Here is an 18778-nt window from a genome sequence, read left to right on the forward strand (position 1 = left end):
TTCCTTTCTAAAATAACTGAAGGAACATAAATGGAGAAGAGAACAGGAAGGGGGAAAGAAGGTCCAGTGACAGGCACAGCATGGTGCCCATCTCAAAGGGAGGCTCCAAGGCCTGATACTATTACTGATGGTATTCTATGTTCACAATCAGGAGCCTAGCATGACTGTTCTCCCAGAGGCCCAACAAGCACCTGACTGAGACAGAAGCAGATACTTACACCTGACCAATGGAATGAAGTTGAGGACCCCTGTGGTTAAATTAGGGAAAGGCTGGAAGAATTTGAGGAGGAGGGCAACCCCATAGGAAGACCATCAGTCTCCACAAACTCAGACCTCTAAGATCTCTCATATACTGAGTCACCAACCAGGCAGCACATACTAATTAGTTTGAGGCCCCTGACACATATACAGCAGAGGCCTGCCTGTTCAGGCCTCAGTGGGAGAAGATGCACCTAACCCTTGAGAGTCCTCAGGGAATGGGGTGGCCTGGGGTGTGTGTGTGTTGGAGGTGGGGACATTCTGACCCCCCCCCCCCCAGTTTCTCTTCCCATCCCACGTAGTTACTTTTCTCTATCTGCCTCTTATGACTAATTTATTCCCCCTTCTAAGTGAGATTAGAGCATCCTTTGTTTAGCTTCTCTAAGTCTATGGAGGATAGTTTGGATATACTATGCTTTATAGCTAATATTCACTTATATGTGAATATATACCATGAACGTCCTTTTGGGCTTGAGTTACTTTACTCAGGATGATATTTTCTAGGTCCAGCCATTTACCCACAAAATCCATGATGTCCTTTTCAATAGCTGAGCTATATTTCATTATGTAAATGAGCCATATTTTCTGTATCCATTCTTTTGTTGAGGGGCATCTGGATAGGGTTGAATCTGTAGGTTGCTTTTAGCAGTACGACCTTTTATTTTGTTGATCCTACCAATCCATGAGCATGAAAGATCTTTCCATCTTTGGATATCTTCTTTAATTTCTTTAAAAAAAATGAAGTTTTATCATACAAGCCTTTCACTTGCTTGGTTAGAGTTATTCCAAGATATATTATTTTTTGCTATCGAGAAGGTGTTGTTTTATTGATTTTTTAAAAATCTGTTTTTAACTAATGATTTTTTTTATTTAAATGTGTATCCAATAACTTTGCTGAAGGTGTTTATCACCTGAAGAAGTTCTCTGGTAGAATTTTCTAGGTTGCTTATGTAAATATCATATAATAGTAAACGGCAATATTTGGAATTTTTCCTTTCCAATTTGTGTCTTCTTGGTCTCCTTTAGTTGTCATATTAGGCCCATTCTAAAATGGAACTTAATTTTTATTTTTTTCCTAGTACTTCTGTGGTTTTATTTCTTTTTAATTGTAGTGCCTCACACATGTTGGGGGAAATGCTCTTCTCTTTGAGCTACATCTGTAGGTTGAGTTATCATTTTAAATCTTGATTTTCTTATATGAGTTCATTCTTGATAATAGCATAAGCTATAAATATAATTTTATACTTTTCCAAAAGTCTACATGTTTATCCTAAAAATTTTGTCAATTCATTTGCTGCAGTTTACTTAAATGCCACCTTAGTTAAAAGCTCAATTTCTGTGTGAATTTTTTCTTCTATATCACTGGCCTACTTGTCTATATAGGAGTGACTTCTATGATATTTTCATTAATCTATATTATGCTTTCATATCTGGTAGGATCAATCTTTTTTGAAATTAAACACAGTTTTCTTCTTGAAAACAAAATATGCCCACAAACAGCTCCTGTGTTAATATATGACCCTCAGCACAGAAAGACTGGAGCTTGGGAAGGACCTCATTCTAGGTCTGTTATTCAGTTGCTGCAAGTCTGCTTTTCCTCTCTCAGTTCCCTTCCTCTCTAAGTAAAACATCAAGTGACCCATACAGCCTCCACTATCCATTCAGCTTCCCCAGTACAAGACATCTGGAAAATCTATAGGCTCCTGCATCTTGGCACACTCTGTTCTGATGTTTTGAGAATGTTGATCCCAGGACCTTAACTTAAATCTCCTCTGATTATAGAGCCCTTCCTTAACACTTGTTCAGAAGCTTTGTTGCCCTGTTGTCCCTGCAACACTCTTCTTTGTCTATACAGGACTCACCTACAACTCTCCAGCCACACCTTCTCAAGGTGTGACCTTGATGACTGCAGTTTTGTTTCCTATTTTTGACACAGGGTCTTGAAAGGTCCAGGGTTCTCTGCACCTCCCTATGTAATCAGATTGCAAACTCTGGGAGACCTCTTGACTCTGCCTCCCTCCCAAAAACTGGGTTCAAAGGTGCAAGCAACCACAACTATAAGTTATTTTTTTCGATTTGAGCAGCTTCTGAATGCTACTTTGGGCTGGGAACTTGGAAACTGACACCATCTTGGCTCTGACTTCCAAAGGCTCCATTCCTGCTCCCCATCCCAGGCTATGTACTTACAGTATGTTTTCTCAATGTTCCTCTTTATCACTTTCTAATTCTTGTGGCCCACTCTGCTCAAAACAAGGCTTGAGAGTTGAAGGCCAGCCTGGTCTAAGAAGTGAGTTCTAGGACAGCAAGGGCCACATAGAGAAATGTTATACTGAAATAATAATAATAAATTAAATTTAAAAATTAAAAATAATTTCATGTACTATTCCATTTCTGTGGGTGACTGCCCTCTCTACTTGTACCTTGCTATAATTTTTTGTTTTTATTTTATTTTACTTATTCATTTTACACCCATTTCACTGATCCCTTTCTAGGCACCCTCCGACAATTCTTCACATCCCTCTCCTATTCTCCTATGAGTGGATGGAGTTCCACTGACTATTTCACTAGCTTAGAACATCAACTCTTGGTACAGCTAAGCAAATCCTCTCTCACTGAAACAAGACAAGGCAGCCTAGTTAGAAGAACATATCTTTCAGAGAGGAAACAGCTTTTTGGATAGCCTGTGCTCCAGTAGTTCAGGACACACATGAAGACCAAGCTGCACATCTGCTACATATGTGCAGAAAGGTCTAGGTCTAGCCCATGTATGCTCTTTGGTTGGTGGTTCAGTCTCAAAGAGTCCCAAGCGTCCAGGTTAATTGACTCTGTTGGTCTTTCTGTGGAGTTCCTATTTCCTTAGACTCCTTTATACTTCTTCCTAATCTTCCATAATAGTCTCCAAGCTCTACACAAAGTTGGCTATGGGTATCTGTATCTATCTGAGTCAGCCTCTGTGTTTTGCCTCCCAAAGAACAGCCATATTTGAGTCCTGTCTGCAAGCATAAGAGAGTATCATTAATGTTGTCAGGGATTGGTTCCTGCCCATGGGATGTGTTTCAAGCTTTTTCGTTAGTGGTTAACCATTCCTTCAGTCAGTGCTTCATGCTCCATACCTACATTTCTTGGAGACAGGCTAAATGTGGTATTGAAATTTTTATAGATGGGTTGGTGTCCATATTTCTCCATTATGTTTCCTGCCTGGCCACAAGATATTGCCTCTTCAGGTTCCATATATGTAGTGCTTTGAGTCACAGCTAAGGACATCACCATTGTGTCTCGGGCAACTACTTTATCCCAAGTCTCTTTCTCTTTCTTGGGTTTGCTCTTAACCAACCAACCCAACTTAACCAACCCAACAGTTGTCAATTTTTATTCATTCTTGTGACTATGTGGCAATTCCTCCTGTCCCTCTCCATATCTGATCCTAAAACCACCCATTTCACTACACATCCCCTCTCTTACCCTGTTTTTTTTTATCTCCATCTGCCTCATTCTAAGTGAGATTCAAGTATCTTTGCTTATGTTTCCCTTCTTGTTTAGCTTCTTTGGGTCTGTAGAGTGTAAAATGGGCATCATGTATTTTATGGCTAATAATAAGTGAAGACCTACAATGTACTTTTGGGACTTAGTTACCTCACTCATAATGATCTTCACAATATACATCCACGTTTCTGCAAAACTCATGTCATCTTTGTTTTTAATAGCTGAATAATATTCCATTGTGTAGATATACCACATGTACTTTATCCATTATTCCATTGAGAGACATCTAGGTTGTTTCCAGATTCTTGATTTTTCAAATATTGGTGCTATAAACATAGGCAAGAATGTTTCTGTGTGGGGTGGTGGAGTATATTTTGGGTATATGCCCAGGAGTGATGTACCTGGTTCTTGAGGTAGAATGATTCCCACTTTTCTGAGAAGCGACCTGATTGATTTCCAGTGGTTGTTTAAGTTTGCACTCCCATTGCACTCTACATCTTTGCCAGCATGTGCTATCACTTGAGGTTTTGATACAATTAGCCATTCTGACTATAAGAATGGCTATTTAATATGGAATCCCAGAGTTGTTTTGATTTCCATTTCTGCAATGACTAAAGACTTTAAAAATTTGTTTACCTGCTTCTTAACCATGTGAAATTACCTTGTTGAGAATTCTCTGTTTATCTCTGTGCCCCAATTTGAGTTGGGCCATTTGAATTGTTTAATTTCTTGAGTTCTTTACAAATTTTGAATATTTGCTCTCTGTAAGACATAGAGTTGATGAAGATCCTTTTCCAGTCTGTAGGCTGCCATTTTGTTATATTTATAGTGTCCTTTGCATTACAGAAGCTTGGCAGTTTTATGAGGTCCCATTTGCCAACTGTCGATCTTATAGCCTGAGCCATTGGTTTTCTGTTCAGGAAATTGTTTCCTCGACCAATTAGTTTAAGGGTATTTCCTGCTTTCTCTTCTATGAGATTTAGTGTATCCAGTTTTATATCAAGGTCCTTGATCCACTTACACTTGAGTTTTTTCAGGGTGACAAACAGGGTTCTATTTTCATTCTTCTACATGTAGACATCCAGGTAAACCAGTGTCATGTGTTAAAGATGCTTTCTATTTTTCATTGTTTGGATTTGGCATTTTTATTAAATATCCTGTGTCAATGGGTGTGTAGGTATATTTCTGGGTGTTTAATTTGATTTCACTGATCAAACATTCTGTTTTGGGGCCAGTATCATCTACTTTTTATCATTATTGCTTTGTACTACAGAGTGAGGTCAGTGTTGTTAATTTTTCTAGAAGATCTATTGATCAAGATTGTTTTGGCAATCCCAGGAATTTTGTTTTCCCCTATGAAGCTGAGAATTGTTCCTTCAGTTCTCTAAAAATTATATTAGAATTTTGATGGGAATTGCATTGAATTTCTAGGGTTGTAGTAGAAATAGCACACAGCTTTGTGGCAGGAAAATGGTGCTCTTGGGGATAGTATGCCACTCTGAGCAGCTGGCCATGCCTCATAGGACTCAACAGGCCAGCGAATGGTTACAGGGGATGGATTTAACCCATATGTTTCTGGATCAGCAGGTCTGATGAAGGTGGGCAAAGAGTTGGCAGGATTCCTTATCATAAATTTTAAGAGTTCTCTTTGATGGCATTTTATATAGGTTGTTCCTTTGGGGGGAGAAGGTATGGGAGTCTGGGTAGTCACAGTAGTCATCTATGCCCCTGTTTCTTGACTGTGAGTCTGCAGACATTGATGCCAGTGTAAAATTAGGTCTGTTGCCCTGGACAGTCATCAGAAAGAGAGACCATGAGCTTCTATATGGTCTCCCAGCATCACCAAGTGTCACAGACCTCAGCATAATCTCCAGTGGCAATATAGACCACAGACATCAAAACAGCCCTCTGCTAAAGCTCAGACCATGAACAACATCATAGACTCTGGTGGCAGCACATGCCACTCAAACCACATGTCCTTGGCAGTAGTATGGACAAGTATGGATAGTTACACGTCTTTAGAAGGCAGCATAAATTATGGATATTGACATGGCCTTTAGGTTTAAAAAGGGGCAGACATCAACACTGACCCTGGCTACATTATGACCATGGAAACAAATATGACTCTTGACATCAGCATGGCCATGGGCATAAACTGGTTATACAGCCCACTCATACCAACATGATTTTTGGTGGTGATATGGGCCATAGACCTCAGCATATCCTCTGGCTGCTGTAGGATCATGACAGTCACAACATTCTCAGGCTTCAGCAGAGCTTAAGGCAGCAGAGCATGAATAGTAACCTGGTCTTTAGGGTCAGGACAAAGCATAGAGGTCTTTGAGGTGGTCCAATCTAGAAAATGCACCATTGTTCTTCATGTCAGACATCATGTCATTGTTCAGAACCAGTGCAGTGATGTAGTTGGGCAGGGTGTTTATGGTCACTCTCTATTCATGTTCCATGAAAAATTACACACAGACAGACACACAGACAGACACACAGACACAGACACACACACACACACACACACACACACACACACACACACACACACATATATATATATACAAAAGTTATATATATATATATATATATATATATATATATATATATATATATACACACACAAAACAGCTTTAAATGCAAATAGTTGTTCCAATGAGTTATGGATTTGCTTCAAAGTTTCTGGTTTCTAAGTTTCTGAAGCACTCTAAATACTGAATCTCTGCTGAGACTTTATTTGGTTATTTTTTTTGTGGCCCAGAGTCAGAGTGATATTGTTAAGCTAGGTAGTGCATCTGGGGACAGGTGCTGTGAGAACTTCTGGCTACCACACACCTTCCTACCAGTGCTGCTTTCTCCATTCCAGTAGGGCAAGCAGAACTGGCTGCAGCCACAAAAGCTATTTGCTGTGGGAGAGCAGTATTTCCAAGGATTGGTCCTGCTCAGTAATGACCAGCTTCTGTGGGAGCTTCATGTTGCTCTACATCTCCCTGTAATTGAAGCCAGCAACCCGATGGTTCATGGGGCATAACTTTTGCAGCTTTCTAGCTAAGACCTGGCCATGAAGAGTATAAATTCATCATACTTTTCCAGGTTTGGCTCTGTTCTGCCATCTGTCTTTCCAATTTTGTGAATCTTCTCTTCAAAATCGTCAGCCAGGATGGATTGGTACTCATGGGGATACTTTTCTTTTCAAAGGAGAAGAAGAAAGAGGGATAAAGTTAGGGAAGTGTGAGGGTGGAACTGAGAGAAGAGGAGGTAGCAGGGTTAGATTATAAAGTGAATAAGTAAATAAACTGAGGAGAAATATAACCTAAAAATAAATAAAAACAAACCAAAACCAACCAAACAATTTAAGAAATAAATCTGTTTATAATATTTGCTTTCTTTCCCTTTTAGGTAGTACCACAGGTATTGCAGGCTCTGAAGACCTTTTTCCTGCTGCCTTAACACTCTTCTGAAACTCCATAGGTCCCTCAGACTTTTTTCCAGTCTCTAGAGGTTTTTTTTGTATTTATTTATTTAGTTATAGATTCTTGTTTTTTTTTTTAATGTTTTATATTCTTTTTTCTTTTGTTGATTTTGGGGAAGTTTTATTGTTGCATTGGGTTTTGAAATTTTTGTGTGTGAGAGAACTTAAAGTTGTGTGGATAGGGAGTAAGAGACAATGTGGAAAGACTTGGGGGAAGAGAAGAATAGGATCAAATTATATTTAAATTTAAAGATTGTTTTAAATAATACAAATAATAAAATGTTGTGGAATAAAATTTCAAACATGTTAGTTGTTAAAGAAATTTTTTAATTGGATATTATATTTACATTTCAGATTTTTTTTTTCTTTTTCGACACAGGGTTTCTCTGTGTAGTCCTGGCTGTCCTGGAACTCATTCTGTAGACCAGGCTGGCCTTGAACTCAGAAATCCGCCTGCCTCTGCCTCCCAAATGCTGGGATTAAAGTACATTTCAGATTTTATCCCCTTACCCCATTTCCCCTACCACAAAGAACCCCCTATCCCATCCCCTTTCCTCCTGCCTCTATGAGGGTGTGCCCCCACCGACCCCACACTCCCACCTACACACCATCAAATTCCTCCCCACTTGGTGTTCAGCCTTCATGGGACCAAGGATCTCCTCTCCCACCCATGCCCGACAAGGCCATCCTCCCCTAGGTATACAGCTGGAGTCATGGGTCCCTCCCTATGTGCTCCCAGGCTGGTGGTTTAGACCCTGGGGACCTTTGGTTGGTTGGCATTGTTGCTCTCCTCTTGGGGCCACCAACCCTTTCAGCTCTTTCAGTCTTCTAACTTTTCCATTGGGAACTCTTGATCAGATCAATGATTAGCTGCAAGCATCCACATTTGGATATGTCAGACTCTGGCAGACCTCCAAGAAGACAGCTACATCAGGCTACTGTCAACATGCACTTTCTGACATCCTTATCAGTGTCTATCTTTGCTGACTGCACATGGGACAGATACCAAGGTAGAATAGTCTCCAGACAGCCCCTCCTTGAGTTTTTGTCCCACACTTTATCTCTGTATTTGCTCCCTTGAGCATTCTGTCACTCCTTCCAAGTAGAACCAAGGCATCCACACTTGGTCTTCCTTCTTCATGAACTTCATGTGATCTGTTAGTTGAATCTTGGCTATTTCAAGCTTTGGGGCTAATATCTGCTTATCAGTGAGTAAATACCATGTGTGTTCTTTTGTGACTGGGTTACCTCACTCAGGATGATATTTTCTAGTTCTATCCACTTACTTAAGAATTTCTCAAATTCATTATTTTTAATAGCTGAGTAATACTCTATTGTGTAAATGTACCACATTTTCTGTATCCATTCTTCTGTCGAAAAACATCTGGGTTCTTTCTAGCTTCTTGCTATTATAAATAAGGCTGCTATGATCATAGTAGAGCATATGTCCTTGTTATATGTTGGAGCATCTTCTGGGTACATGCCCAAGAGTGGTATAGCTGGGTCCTCAAGTCTGTCCAATAAGAAATTTTAAAGCACAAAAACCTGATGGGCAGAAAGAAAATGGAAATAGTGAGACTATGAAGAAGTGGGGATTGAGAAAGTTTGTCCTAGAGATTTTGTTAGCAGGAAGAATCTCTGGTGAGCTATTGGCTAAGGGAGAAGTATACTATGTATCTCAAAGGCAAAAAAAAATGTTACAATTTTCATTATTAAGAAATGCTAAATATTTAGGGAGATAGATAGATCTGAACTTGTTTAAACAGTACAAGGTGTATGCATATATGGACATATCAGATAGTATACTGTAAGTATTCATGAAGCCCATGCTTATGAGTCATTTAACAATAAGTTAATTGAAACCAAGATCAAAATCAAATAAAAGGATTAGTGATTTTATAGATACTCAAATGAATAGATAAATTAAGGAGCTCAATTACAGGCCTGATGAGAAAGTTGAAAATATAGATAAAATGGCCAAAGCTTTAGAGGGAACATTCCATAACATAGAATTAAGATTAAACACTTCCTGCATCTTGCCTACTCAAGCAGCCAAGCCCTGTGGTGGAGTGGAGTTGGACCCCATTAACCCTACATCCTATTAATTTTAAAATTTCAGTCTATTGACTTCTTGGGTCTTGGCATCTAATATATATTCTTGTAGGACTCTTACCTTGTGCTGTTTAGTAATGTCACCTTCCTTGGAAGTGAGAGTCAAGAGAACACCAATTATAGTCACTGAAGATGGAGATGCAACTGTAGTGGATTTCATCAGCATATAAGAATGGAAAGACCTAGCTAGCAGTAGAAATATCTGGAAAACAGAAAAATTTCAGCCCACAAAATCAGATCATATAAAAAACTGACTTTCAAATTGCTTTGTTTTTCAAGTTGATCTCACTCAGTTAAACTTCAAACTCACTTCTTAGGCCAGGGCTTGCTTCTAGCTCATGTTAATCATTCTGTCTACCTTTGTAACTGACAAGATTGCAAGCTTGAGATGTCATGCCTGGCTGGGACTTGACTTTGAAACATAGATTTTGGTACCAATATGACAGTTGTTCTCTCATCATCCTCACATTAACTTGAAGGTGATGTCACTTGTTGCCTTCCATGCCTGAGATATAAAATATAAGCTAAATTTCTAAGAAATTCTCATTTTGACCCAGAGCTAGGTTCAGGTTGAAGATGCTGGCTTCCTAAAAAAAAAAAAACGTTCTTTAGCAAAGAGAGATCTCATTTGTCAGAGTTCACACTCTGATTAGAGTCTTTCTCATCATTTATGTTGACTAGATTTTGTCATCTTGATACAAACTAGAATTATCTTGGAAGAAGAAATCACAATCAAGGACTATTTTCTGTTAGTCTATGGTCATATCTGTAGGTTATTTTCTTGAGTAGTGATTGATATAGAATGGCCTACCTTACTGTGAGTGGTGTTATTCCTGTTCTGTTTTGTACAAGAAATTAAGATGAACAAGTAGAGAGAGCAAACCAGTTGGCAAGATCCTTCATGTTTTTTCCTCTGCTCCTGCTTCAGTTCGTAGCCTTGCTTTTCTCAATGATGGACTGTGATTGCAAAGTGTTAGCCAAATAATTTCTTCCCTTCTCATATCGATGTTCTGTATTTTATCATAGCAACCAAACATAAGTAGAATATAAATTCTATCAGAATTCCAGTGTTGCTTAATATGGACCAGAGCTTGTTGTTCCTTGGGTATACTGTGAATTGACTGTGGAACTTTGGACTGGAAGGAGCATTCCTTAATTATTGTTACTTCTACTCCTGTTTGAGTTATATCCCTGACTTTCTTAAATGATAGACTGTGATTGGTAAGTGTGGCCAGCATTTATTTATTTATTTATTTATTTATTTATTTATTAGATTATTTATTTATTTATTTATTTGATATATACATTATAGCTTCTTCTGTCTTTTTTCTCCCAGGCCCACCTTCATACCCCTTCCATTATTTCCCTCTTCTCTTAACCTCAGAGAATAGGAGTTCCCCTCATGGGAACCAAACCACTCTGTCACATTAAGTTGCAAGAGAACTAAGTTCATCCTCTTCCATTGAGGCCAGACAAGACAGCACAGCTAACAGAAAGGTATTCAAAGGTAGGCAGCAGAGTCAGAGACAACCCCTGGTCCAAATGTTAGGGAACACACATGAAGACCAAGCTGCATATCTGCTTCATAAGTGTAGGGGGTCCTAGGTCCAGCCCATGAAGGCCTTCTACTTAGTGGTTCAGTATTTCTGAGTCCCCATTGGCCCAACTTGTTTACTCTATTAGGTTTCTTTATGGTAATCTTGATGCCCCGATGCTCCCTCTATCCTTCTGACTCTTCTACAATACTCCCTATGTTTAGACTGTTGGTTAGATATGGGTGTCTTCACCTGTTTCCATCAGCTACTGAATAAAGCCTCTCAGATGACATTTATGCTAGGTTTCTGTCTACAAGCTTAGGGGAGTATCATTAATAATGTCAGGGGTTGGTTCTCTCCCATGGGGTGTGTTTCAAGGTGAGTCAGTCACTGGCTGGTCATTTCTTCAATTTCTGCTCTACATTTATCCCTGAACATCTTATAAACAGGATACATTTTGTGTCTAAGTATTTCTGGTTGGGTTAGTGTCTCCCTACCTCTACTGGGAATCCTGACTGGGTACAGAAGATAGCCTCTTTGGGCTCCATATTCCTCACTGTTTGGAGTCACAGCTAGTACTCCCAGGAGCCTTCCTGAATCTAGGCCTCTAGCTTATCCTGGAGATGAACCTACCTACAAATTTCTATTTTCTTCCTAGCCCTCTCAGATACCTACTCTTCCCATACCTGATCTCCATCCATGTTCCCCTCCCTACCCCTTCTCACATCAAGTTTAGTCAATCCATCCATTTCCAATGTTTATTATATTTCTTCTTATGAGTGAAATTAAAGCCTCCTTTCTTGAGCACTCCTTGTTACTTATCTTTCTGGGTCTATGTGTTGTAGCATGCTTATCCTTTACTTTATGGTAAATATCCACTTATAAGTGAGTTCATAACATATATGTCTTTCTAGGTCTGTGTTACCTCACTAAGGATGATATTTTCTAGTTCCAGCCACTTGCCAGCAAATTTCATGATGTCCTTATTAGTAAAAGCTATGTAGTATTTCATTGTGTAAATATACTGCATTTTTATCTATTCTTTGAGTGACATCTAGGTTGTTTCCAGTTTCTGTCTATTATGAATAAAGCTGCAGTGAACATAGTTGAGTAAGTGTCCTTATAGTATGTTGGAATATCTTTTAGGAATTTGCCCAAGAGTGGTATAAATAGGTCTTCAGGTAGAACTGTTTTCACTTTTCTGAGAAACTGCCAGATTGATTTACAAAATGATTGTATACGTTTATATTCCTAACAGCAGTTGATGTGGTCCCCTTTATTCACATCCTCACCAGCATTCTATTTCTCATGATTTTTGATTTTAGCTATTCTGATAAGCGTAAGATGGAATCTCAGGGCCATTTAGATATATTCCCCTGATGATTAAGTAGTTTGAACATTTCTTTAGTTGCTTCTTGCCATTCAAGACTCCTCTGTTGAGAATTCTCTGTTTAACTCTGTACCACATTTTAAAATTTAGTTATTTGGTTTATGGGTATGTAAATTTTGGATTCTTTATATATTTCAGATATTATCCCTGTTAGATATTGGGTTCATAAAGATTTTTTTCAAATTTTGTAGGGTGTACTTTGTCCTATTGCCCATGCTGTTTGACTTGCAGAAGCTTTTCAGTTTCATGTGGTCTCATTTATTAATTGTTGATCTTAGTTCTTGAGCTTTTGGTGATCTGTTCCAGAAGGTGTTTCTTGTACTAACGTGTTCAAGGTTATTCTCCACTTTCTCTTTTTTATGTTTAGTTTATTGAGTTTTACATTGAGGTATTTGCTACACTTGGACTTGTGTTTTGTGAGGGTGATAAATGTGGATTTATTTTCATTTTTTTTTTATATGCAGACATACAGTTAGACAAGTACCATTCGTTGAAGATACTCTCTTTCTGTACTTTGTATGGTTTTGGGTTTTTTTTCAAACTTCAAATGTATGTAGGGGTGTGGGTTTATTTCTGGGCCCTCAATTACATTGATCATCCTATTTTTGCCAATATCATGTGGTTTTTATTATTATTCTCTGTAGTACGTGTTCAGATCCTGCATGTTGATTCCTGCAGAAGTTCTTTTATTGTACATTATTATTTTAGTTATCCCAGGGTTATGTTTTTTCAAATAAATTTGAGAATTTTTTCAAGGTATTTGAAAAGATTGTGTTGAACTTTTGCTCAGAATTGAATTGAATTTGTATATTGCATTTTATAATGTGGTCATTTTCACTATGTCAATTTTACTGATTCATGAGCATGGGAAGTCATTTCATCTCCTCACATCTTCTTCAGTTTTTTACTTCAGTGGCTTGACATTTTTCTTATATAGGTTTCTCAGTCCAAGTTACACTAAGATATGTTATTTGCTGCTTTTGTGAAAGACACTTTTTTAAATTTTTTTCTCAGTAGGTCAATATTTTATCAATTAAGAAGGAACCAAACCGAGGCCACATTCAATAAAACTTCTATTTTTGAATAGAAGTCAAACAAATTTTAAGTTCCTATGACCTCCCTTGATGAACAACTGCCTGTTTGACAAGTTGAAACATAATTCATGAGCACATTACTGTGTCTCAGTTGAGTAAACCAATCAACATGAAGGCAGTAAGTATACCACATAGAAATGTTCTTAGGAAACTCCTCTATCTCTGAATACTGACTGGTGAAATATGTAACAATAACTTGGCATAAGTGATTGTGGCTTTTGAGATTGTATAGCATTCTGGCTCAGAATTGAACTTCAGCATCCCAAATAGATCAGTAGTGGGACAATTAAAATGAACTCTTTGCTACAAAACTTGGTGGTGTTTGAGTTGTGTTGGGTCCAAAGAGACCCAACTGTATCACGGCAACAGATAGTAACTACTACATATATATTTTTGGAAAAAATATACCTCTTGCTTTGTTAATGTGATCTCCAGAACATCTTTCTACAATCTTGCTTCCATCCATGTGCAGCTGGTGTCACTCTCTGTCTTTTCTGCTTATGAGAGAAAATATCAGCTAATCTCCAAAAATGTCATTGATTTCCTCTATGTATGTCCATTAGCAGTGAGAGAGTCTTCATTTCCAAAATTTATGCTCTGGAACCTTTCTCATCATCTGCTTTTATGACTTACAAAGATGTCCCAAACATCTCTCCAAGTTTCCCACAGTCCTCCACAAATATTCTTTGTCCTGTCATCAGGAGAGTCATATCTGTGCCTTTTCAGAATGTATTGCCCACAATTGTATTCACATTATTAAGGGTTCACTCTTAACTACTAACTCAACTCCACTGATTATGTACTTACGTTTTCTTAGCCTTAGAATAAGAAATATCATCAGATGACTTGTGCTATGAGCATTAAAATTTTGTTTGTAATAGGATAGTTATATTAATTACCTCAAATTAACTACCCATTGTGTGTATCTATATTCAAATATTACTTTTATCCTCTACAAATATATAATTATTATTTGTCATTGAAAAAGAAAATAATAAAATGCAGAAATCTACATTGTCATAACCTAGTATCAATGGAGAATGGTGTGTTTTTCTTGAGTGACAACAGTTGATCCCTTATCTGAATCTTCAATATCTGATTTGACCACTGTGCCCATTTCAGAAGAATAATGCAACAAAATATTACATGACCTAAAAGTGTAAGAACTCCCCCAAATCTGATGCTTTATAATGGGTGGGGGCTGATAATTGAGATGCTTCCCCAAGGAAAATTACATAAAAAATACATAAAAATTATATTTAAGTGCTTCATAATTTTTATCTCATAATATACAAACTCACATTAGAGAAAACATGTAGCTAACAAAAACCATTTTTATATGCTAATCATAGACCTAATCAAAAGAATCCAGGAAGTGTGGCTAGTTTTCTATGGATGAGAACAGAATAATAAGCTTGGAGAACTTGCTCAGAAAGGTAGAGCAAGACAATGTAAAAGCACGTGAGAATGTCATGTGTGCTTGGAAATCACAGAGACTGTCAGTGAACAGACAGATAAAAGGGTATTAATATATTATCCTAATAGAAAAAGTAGCTGAGTCCATACATTATTTTAGACCTTGCTTTGTTAACAACAGATTTTGAGATGTTTTTAACTTGATTAATTATATCCTTCCTCTTTCATAAAAAAATTTGTTGCCACATGAATCCTAAATCCAGGTTTCCTTTATAGGTAAAGTCACTCGTTCAGTGTCAATAAAGGAGGCAAAGTGTACCAGTAGAATAGATGTCTCTCTGCTCTTGATTAACTTGATTGAAAATCTATTAGAGAGAAAAAGAGTTGATCTCTAGCTGTTCTCATTTCTCATTTGCTCTGGACTCTCCTCCGCCAAGACTCATCCCACCTTTTTCACCTCACCTGCATTCAGTCCATACATGTAAACAGCTAGCAATATCAGAACAAAAGATGTCTCATCACTTTCAGGTCAGCACATGGCACAGACAGGAGCAAACATTGACTTTGACCTTATACTCTCTCTTTCTGCTCCCCCTACTTAGTCTGTTCACACACACTTCCTCCACAGTGAATTCCCCTTGTCATAAATTTCATAGAGTAATTCAACACATTAGAAACATCTGCCTTAGAATGTTCTATGGTATCATTCTAAAAATGTGGACTTTTGTGAAGCTTTTGCTAACATGACAGCCAATATGAAAACTTTTCAACTTTGTTATTTTATGTTTATTCTCTGTCTGTTTCTCTTTAAGACAAAAAATAGTAAAGTGGTAACCATCTATTCTTTTGAAACTATTGACTTTGTGCAGTTACAGAACTCATTCCGTATGTATAGAAAACTAAGAATTAGCAACTCAGAAGACAAAATTTATTTTCTTTTTAAACATTGCACCAATGTAACTCTAGAGAATTGATTTTGCATTTGGAACCTAATTTGGGATAGAAATGTGTGATTTTTTTTTATTATAAATTTTCTATCATAGCACAATCTCAAATCAGAACTATTGCAATCCAATACACATACATTTCTAGGAAAGAAGGGGCCTTTCCCAAATCTCTTATTTATAAAATGATATTTGTGGCTAGGAATTATCCCAACCTCGACTTATTTATCTTTTTCCTGATTTGTTGAAAAATATTCTTCTAATCCTCTTTACTGTGGTCAAAACTTTTCACAAAGCCAAGGCAGATATGTCCTGGAATATTTATGAAATTATTGAAATGATGATAAACATGTACATAATGAGTGAGGCATGCTTGAAAGATTTGCCTTCTGTTGCATGCTAAAGGACATTATTGTCTGAGGCCAGAACATTTCACCCTATGTAATACCTGTGACAAGCATCAGAAGAAACCCATTATCCCTTTCTTGCTAAACAGGATATGTATTATGTCCTGTAGTTCTGGTCACTTGTACTAAAGATAATGTTTTATGATTTTTCTCAGGACCAGGACTTTACCAATAGTATTAGGGATATTGAAGCAATCTTAAAAGAAAAAATTTACCTATGGTAAAAGACTTACAAAATGACAGAGTTGAAATTAAAGCACGTCTTCTATATGAATACCATATTTTAAGTTTGATGGCAATTATCAGTGATTCTGATACACACAGACCATACAATGTGTTCAATTTTATGTGCAACACAAAAATGAATACATATAGCAATATATTTGCATTTTACTCTTTATTTTAAAATATCACTTTAAAACTTATTTAAAATATATTCACATCAATTTAATAAATGTGAAATTCCAAATCACAAAACTACCAAGTAGTAATTAGTGAGGATTGTTCTAAAAACTCCATTGGTGGCAAACAACACTTAATATTCATGTTTCTTAGTCACATAACATAACAATAGCATGTTTCTGACCTCTTTGAGTATTTTTTTTGTTCACACACATGGAAGACATGAGTGTTAGAGAGCTCTTCGCTGAGAATCTAGGAGAGCATAGAGAAGCACCCAAAGTAAAGTAATAAAAAGTCATTTTTGTGTGTGAATGAAAAAGCCTGTGTCTCTCTTATTTTTTTCATTTTTTGAAAGATAACAGCCAAAGATCAATATCTATTCAAGTGATCTCATAAATGCACAATTTTCTGTATTGTTTATATTCTTTACAAATCACTTAATAAAAAAAAACCTTCCTTGCTTCAGTATTCCTTTGTTTTTTGAGACTAGGTTTCAGAAAGGCCAGGCTATTTCTTCAAGTAGCTGAAAACAGTCCTGAATTCTTAACCCTCCTAGTTCTACCTCTCAACAGTGGCAATACAGGCATGCACCATGTTCAGAGCTCTAACTTTTAAAAAATATTTAAGTGTTGTCAATTAACCTACAGTAGTTTTACATTCATATTGTTGTATGGCATTTCAATACTTTTTGAATATGCATTTATCAGGTTTTGTGTTGGAAAGTCTATCATCTTAGATGTGTTTTGGAATATTTAAAAAAAATATCAAAGACTATGGCTAATTTGAAGTTGAGCTAAATGTATTTTTGTGTTGTAAGGTGGCCATGATCCTATGCTGGCCAAGGGCAGAATGTGGTGTGAATGAGAAACATTACTGATAGAATCTTGTATTGGAAAACTTTTTCCCAAACTGTTGGCCCTTTTGAGGAGGTTATGGAATTGTTAGAGAGTGTAGCCTTGGTGGAGAAAACATCACTGGGGACAAGATTTGAAGTTTTATTGTGTGGGTCCACTTTCTATTCTTTGTCTCTGCTTTCTGTGTGTAGATGCAATGTGATCTCTGTATAGTCTTAGTTTCACACTGAGCTCCTGCTCATGCTGATGCTATGCCTTTTTCTCATGTTGGACTGTATCCTTTTTTAAAGTTACAATAATTTACAATAAATCCCTTTCTCCTCTAGTGTGATTTTAGCCATAGTATTTTTATCATAGTATCAGAAGTAAATTAATTGTAGTATAACTTAGGTAGTAAAAGTTGAAAATTTATTCCTTGGCAAATCATTCCCACCACTCAGTTTTCATTGATACCAGATACTTACCATTCACTAGACTCCCTTTGTAGATTCTCAGGATGATGATACTTATTTTAATTCTTGAATCTGCATTAAAATATATATACCAAGGGAGAGTAAATGAAGAGATAAGCATTGTAGAGTGTGTATGTGGGAGTCTGGAATCAAATCTTTTTTCTTTCTCAAAGTCTTTAAGACTTGCTTAGAGCTACTCATCTGATATGTTTTGGGGTGTTAAACAGAACCAGTGAAACATCAGCAACACTCACTTGAACTCTTTTCTCTTTGCCATGTATCCTTTCCTTGTAGAGATTTAACAAATTGCCTACTTAGTATTTTTTAAAGGTTTATGTTTCTGCATTGAGCATCTTTAAAACTGTTTACTTTTACCCATTGATATGAGATAATTTGCCTAGGAAGACTTTAAAATTAATAAATAACAAATGAAACTTGGACTATTCTTTTGCTTGGTTCAGAGAAGAGGCTTCTGTGTTATCTTAGTTATAGTCTTATATTTTTAAAGAGACACCATGACCATGGTAACTCTTAGAAAGAAAATTAATTAATGGGGGTTGGCTTACAGGATGAAACAAAGTGACATGGTGCTGGAGAAGAGCCTGAGAGCTCTCTAACAATGCCACACATTCTTCAGAAATAACCTACCTAAAAGTGCCACTGATTATGGATCAAACTTTCCAACACACAAGTCTTTGTGAACCATACCTATTCAAATCACCACATTTAACCTCATTCCCCATAGGCTTATAGGAGCAACATAATGCAAAGTGCACTTGGTCTACCTTTAAAGGTACCCATGGTCTACTAGAGTGTCAACAATGTTTTAAAGTTCAAAGTTTAGCATCCCTTTTGAGATTCATGCAATCCCTTAACTATAATCTTCTATAAAATAAAACTCAAAAAGTAGATCACATACTTCCAAAGCATAATGGCACAGGATATACATTATC

At 37.1% G+C, this 18778-nt stretch overlaps 1 long non-coding RNA gene across 1 annotated transcript; it reads right to left on the bottom strand.

Moving 5' to 3' along the window:
- Positions 1-7827: 7827 nt before the first annotated feature.
- LOC143440266 (uncharacterized) lies at positions 7828-13857 on the bottom strand. Its single transcript, XR_013108059.1, has 3 exons — positions 13759-13857; positions 9393-9533; positions 7828-8764 (listed from the first exon to the last, which is right to left on the bottom strand). It is a non-coding gene; the product is annotated as an uncharacterized LOC143440266 (long non-coding RNA).
- Between the last annotated feature and the right edge of the window lie 4921 nt (positions 13858-18778).

This window comes from Arvicanthis niloticus, chromosome 29 (assembly GCF_011762505.2).
Source record: "Arvicanthis niloticus isolate mArvNil1 chromosome 29, mArvNil1.pat.X, whole genome shotgun sequence".
NCBI classification, from domain to species: domain Eukaryota; kingdom Metazoa; phylum Chordata; class Mammalia; order Rodentia; family Muridae; genus Arvicanthis; species Arvicanthis niloticus.